Below are 6,373 nucleotides of genomic sequence, written 5' to 3'. Positions count from 1 at the left end.
ACCAATCTGCATGAAGAAGTCCATAGGTTGAACAATCTCCTGAATCCAAATCATGAGCCTCAAGCTAATGCAATGGACCCAGGTGTCATCATAGTAGATGATGATGAACCTGAAGAGGAAGAAGAAGAGGATCTAGAAGAAGTAGTGGTGGTCAATGAAAGTGATGATGAAGGCAAAAATGTTCCTGGAATGGATACCGATCCCAAGGTTTGATGTGATCAAGGAGAAGAGTAGAGTTGTAATATAGTGAGTTCTAGTCAAGCTAGGTAGTCTTGCTTAAGTGCAGACTTGTGTATAAATAAGTAAACCCAATGTAATGTGTTTGTAGTAAGCTCTTTTAATATTTCAATAAATGCTTGTGAGTAAAGTTTGGTTTGTCATGAATAGATGCCTCATACTCGGGCTTCGGATATTCCTAGTTCTTCATAAGACAAGGGTGGTGTTCCTGATCCACCACCAGTTCTACCAACTTTGGCTGATGCTATCGTGGCACTAGTCCATGTGACCGTAGATAATGCTTGGTTGCTTCGGGAGTTAGCTCAAAGCAATCAGAATATGATGCAAGGGAATCATGGTCGTAATCATCAAAGGCAGGAAGCTACGTATGTCGACTTCAAGGATACACGACCACTAGTATTTACCAAGGCTGATGAACCACTTGAAGCTAATGATTGGCTTCGTACCATAGAGCAAAAGTTTGACCTCATTCCATGCACTGAGTTCTAGAAGCCTGTTTTTGCTGCCCAATAGCTTAGAGGTGCAGCAGGTGCTTGGTGGGCGAACCTTGTGGCCATGCAACCAGCCGGTACTCGGTTAACTTGGGCTGAGTTCCGCACTACTTTCTGTGCCCATTATATTCTAGAGGGAGTTATGGCCATGAAGCTAGATGAGTTTCTTGCTTTGAAGCAAGGTGATCAAATAGTCATGCAGTATGTGGGCAAGTTCAATCACCTTTCATAGTATGCACATGAGCATGTTAACACGGATACCAAGAAGAAGAAGTGGTTCATGCATGGTCTTAGTACCAAACTTTAGACCATGATGACTACCTGCACAAATGTCATGTATCACGAGGCAGTTAACATTGCTATTGCTTCAGAGGAGAAATATCGGTAGCATAAAGAAATTAAGAAGAAAAAGAGCGTGCCATCTAGGTCTTACGGTGGCAATCAAAAGAGACAGAAAATAATTTATCATCCAATGAATCACAACCGTCCTCCTTATCATCCACCATAGTTCCAAGCCGGGCAGCAACCAAATGTCCTTCCTGCTATAACTTACCCGAACTCACAACAAACAAATGTTCCTGGTGTTCGTGCTCCAACACTCCAAGGCCATAATTACCCATGTTTCCATTGTGGGAAGTCCGATCATTTCTCTAGGGAATGCCCATATCCTAAGCAGTATAATCCAAATTTTTAGAAGGCTCCTGGAAATCAACAATAGGGTCAAGCTCAGGACAAGAACAACACCCAAAATGCTTAGAAGGACAGAAATGAAAAGAAGACGGGGTGGTTTTTCTATACTCAAGCTGGGGAGATTCTAGAAGGGAAACCCGTGATGCTAGGTATGTTTCCTATCGTCGATCATCCTGTAGTTATGCTTTTTGATTCTGGTGCATCTCATACATTCATCAATAGAACCTTTGTTATAAAGCATGAAATTCCAATTGGGGAAACAAAGGAGAATTTTTATATACAGTCACTCGGGGGACGTCTGTGTACTAAGGAAATGGTGTACCAGGTACCCATAAACCTGGGTGGGCACATTTTTCCCACTACCATGATTATTTTAAAAGATTAGGATATAGATGTGATCCTAGGTATGAACTAGATGTATCAGCATAAGGCTGTTGTAGATACTTTGAATAGGACAATAAGGTTGAGTTTGCCAGACAGTAATTCTCAGCTTCTTATCCAACTTCCAATCTTAAAGAGATCAGTGGAAAAAGTTTGTGCAACTTCCGTCAAAGAGATTAGAGATATCTCTATAGTCTATCAATTTCTAGATGTTTTTTTTGAAGATTTACCCGGTCTACCACCTGATAGAGATGTTCAGTTTGGAATAGATCTTAAGCCTGGAACAGCTCTGATCTCTAGGAGAGCTTATAGGATGCCTCCCAAGGAATTAGCTGAGTTGAAGACTCAATTGCAAGAGTTAATTAATAAAGGTTTTATCCAACCTAGTTTATCACCTTGGGGATGTCCTGCAATTTTTGTGAAAAAGAAAGATGAGACCCTGAGATTGTGTGTTGACTATCGACCATTGAACGAAGTGACAATTAAAAATAAATATCCCTTACCTCGGATAGATTTACTTTTTGATCAACTGGCTAGAGCCAAGGTTTTCTCCAAGATTGATTTGAGGTCAGGATATCATCAAATCAAAATTAAGCCTGAAGATATTCCCAAATAGCATTTACCACTAGATATGGATTATATGAGTACCTGGTAATGTCTTTTGGTTTAACGAATGCCCCAGCTCACTTCATGTATCTGATGAATTTAGTGTTTATGCCTAAACTAGACAAGTTTGTAGTAGTCTTTATTGATGACATCTTAATATATTCTAAGAACAAGAAAGAACATGTTGAACATCTCAGAGTTGTTCTAACACGCCTAAGAGAACATCAGTTATATGCCAAGTTTAGTAAGTGTGACTTCTGGTTAAAGGAAGTACAGTTCTTAGGGCATGTCTTGTCAGCTAAAGGAGTTGCAGTAGATCCAAGCAAAGTAAAGGATATACTAGATTGGATACCACCAACAACTGTTCATCAGGTTTGAAGTTTTCTAAGAATGGCGAGTTATTACCGTCGTTTCATTCTAGATTTCTCTAGAATATCCAAGTCCATCACTAGATTGTTGAAAAACCAAGCCAAGTTTGTCTGGTCACCTGACTGTGAAGAAGCTTTCTAGACTTTGAAGAGATTATTAACCACTGCACCAGTGTTAGCACAACCAGATATCGAGAAGCCATTTGATGTTTATTGTGATGCTTCTGGTATTGGTATTGGGTGTGTATTGATGCAAGAAGGCCGAGTCATTGCCTATGCTTCTAGACAACTTAAGCGACATGAAGAACATTATCCAACTCATGATCTGGAATTAGCAGCAGTTGTCCATGCTTTGAAGATCTGGTGGCATTATCTGCTTGGTAATCTTTGTCATATTTATACAGATCACAAGAGTCTAAAGTATATCTTTACTCAATCAGAATTGAACATGCAGCAAAGAAGATGGTTAGAATTGATTAAAGATTATGACTTGGAGGTGCATTACCACCCTGGTAAGGCAAATGTGGTTGCAGATGCACTCAGTTGTAAGAGCCATTGCAATTGCCTGACCATGAAGACAATGGATCTGACTTTATGTCATGAGATGGAGAAGTTAAAAATAGAGATAATTCAACAAGGTAGTTTGACCAATATAACTGTTGAATCAACTATTCGAAACCAAATTATTGCCGCTCAGAAAGAAAACAAGGGTATAGCCTATATCAAAGAAAGAGTCAGGAATGGAAAAGCGGCATGTTTTAGAATAGATGATGCAGGTGTGCTATGGTTCAAGAATCGTCTTATGGTACCAAAGGTTCCTGAGTTGCGACAGTCAATTCTTGAAGAGGCCCATACCACCAGGTTCTCTATTCATCCAGGAAGTAATAAGATGTACCATGACTTGAAACACAAATTTTGGTGGACCAAAATGAAGATAGAGATTGCTCGATATATAGCCAAGTGTGATACTTGTCAAAAAGTAAAAGCTATACATTTGAGATTCGCTGGAGAGTTATAGCCATTGCCTATTCCAACTTGGAAGTGGGAGGATATTAGTATGGACTTTGTCGTTGGTCTACCCAAGACATCAAAAGGTTTTGACTCAATATGGGTTATTGTAGATCGACTAACCAAGTCAGCACATTTTCTTCCAGTCAAGAGTATATATCCCACTATCCAATATGCCAAGATGTATTTAGCATGAATCGTGAGCTTACATGGTGTACCAAAGACCATTGTGTCAGATAGAGGTACATAGTTTGTTTCCAACTTTTGGAAACAATTGCATGCTTCAATGAGTACCAAACTTCTGTATAGTACTGCTTATCATCCATAGACTGATGGTTAGACTGAAAGAGTAAATCAAATACTTGAAGATATGTTAAGGTGTTGTGTCCTTAACTATTCCAATAAGTGGGATGAATGTTTGCCTTTGGTTGAGTTCTCATACAACAATAGTTATTAAGAGAGCATTAAGATGGCTCTGTTTGAAGCACTCTATGGTCGTAGATGCAGAACATCGCTAAATTGGTCTGAACCCGGGGAAAGACGGTTCTTTGGAGTTGACCTTGTAAAAGAAATAGAAGACAAGGTTAGGCAGATACAAAATAATTTGAAGATAGCTCAGTCTCGATGAAAGAGTCATGCAGATAAACAACGTCGACCATTGGTGTTTAACAAGGGAGATTATGTATATCTGAAGGTATCACCAATGAAGGGAGTCAACCATTTCGGTGTTAAAGGCAAGTTGGCACCTCATTATATTGGACCATTTCAAATATTGGAAGGTGTGAAAAGGTGGCATATCGCTTGAAGTTACCAGAATATCTCTCAGTTGTACATGATGTGTTCCATGTCTCCCAGTTAAAGAAATGTCTTTAAGTGCTTGATCAAAATATTGATATTGAAGGAGTGGAACTTGAACCTGATTTGACCTATTCGAAATATCCTATCTGAGTTCTAGATCAGAAAGACCGTGTCACACGAAGGAGGACAATCAAGTTCTACAAGATACAATGGAATCAACAATCAGAAGAAGAAGCTACTTGGGAATCTGAAGATTTCTTGCTAGAACAGTTTCTGGAGTTTCTTGCGTCGATATAGAATAATGTTAGCTGTGTTTTGTCTTTACAAACCATGTTTTGTAAAAGGGACCTTAGCTGTTTTATGGTCAGGTTTTGAATGTATTTGCTTGGCACATTTCCTTTTCCATTACTCTATCCTAGGACTTTTAAATCTTGGGACAAGATTTCTTTTAGGGGGAAAGGGTGTAACACCTCTAGTGTTTCAAATACTAAAATATGTCATGTCATCATATACATTGCACATTATCCTTGTGTTAGTGAAAACTTTGATATGCATTCACTAAAACAAGTTTACTTTTATGATTATATGTGTTGACTTGTATGGATGAATCAAGTTCATAACTCTAGTTTTAAATTTGAATTCCCAAAACGCTAATTTCCAGCATTTAAATTCTACCCTGGAAAACCTAATTCAAAATCTAAGCATATTTTGGGGTTGAGCCAAAAAGGAAAAGTGTAGAGCTTGTCAATGTGTACAAAGTTGGTTTTTAGAGTTTTTAAAGTTGTTATGTAAAATTTGAAGTAATTTGAAAGGGGATAAATTCTTAAAGTGCCCCCTTTTGATTTAAAACTTGCATTTTCAAATCTAGATAGAATTTGGGTATGGTTATTAAAGCAAAGTTGTAGAACTTTGAATTTGGAACAACTTTTATTTTTGGAGATTTTTTAGTTTCCATACAAATTTGAGAGTAATTTCAGAAATGAAGCGAATGGCAATTCGGTAAATACCTTGAACAGTGCAAGCAGGCAGACTCTCACCGTCGGTGAGCTTCTACCGGCTTCTAGGCGTGGCCGTTGCCACCTCCTGCTTTGCGCTAGCATGGGGAAGCTGCTGCGTGTCGTCTCCGTGATCCTTGGCCACGCTATAAAGCCAGGACGTCGTCATCGTCCTCATCCGTTCCTTCCTCTATTTTTCCCGTCAGCGCCGCCGTCGCTCCGTTGAGCTCACGCTGGAGCCATAGAGCCCTCCTAGTCTCAATCGAGCATGTCACCATGATCGCCATCACCTTGCGCCTCTAGATCACCCACTTGCCTAGCTTCTTTCCCTTTGGTTTGCCCGGTGTAACCCTGTCTTCTCTAACTCCAGCAAGGCTCCGCCGAGATCAGTTCCATCGTGGACAGGGAGTTCGGGTGGGATTCTTGCTTTAGCTTTTGTTGTTTGTTGATCTTCATTCTCTCGTGATGCTCATGAGCTTGATCGTTGATCATTTGGTCGGCTGCTTTACTCAGAACGGAGCTTCACCGTGAGTACACGTCGCCGCCATCGTCTACAACATCGATGACTTAGCTCTGACTCGCCATAGCCGTCGTTCTCGGGCGCATCAGCTTCAGGGTGAACCACTGATCATGCATGTGTGGTCTTTTTAACCTCTACCACACTGTAACCACTGGACCATGAGACGCTGGTGAGTTTTGCTCTGCCGTGTCGCTGCACTTGTCGCTGCGCTCGTCGTTGCTTGTGTTGTAGAGCATTGGGGGCCCTATTAAGGGCTCGGTTAAGTCCGTTAGGAGTTGT

The sequence above is a fragment of the Miscanthus floridulus genome, chromosome 4, assembly GCF_019320115.1.
Source record: "Miscanthus floridulus cultivar M001 chromosome 4, ASM1932011v1, whole genome shotgun sequence".
NCBI lineage: Eukaryota > Viridiplantae > Streptophyta > Magnoliopsida > Poales > Poaceae > Miscanthus > Miscanthus floridulus.
This window is presented reverse-complemented; position numbering follows the sequence as displayed.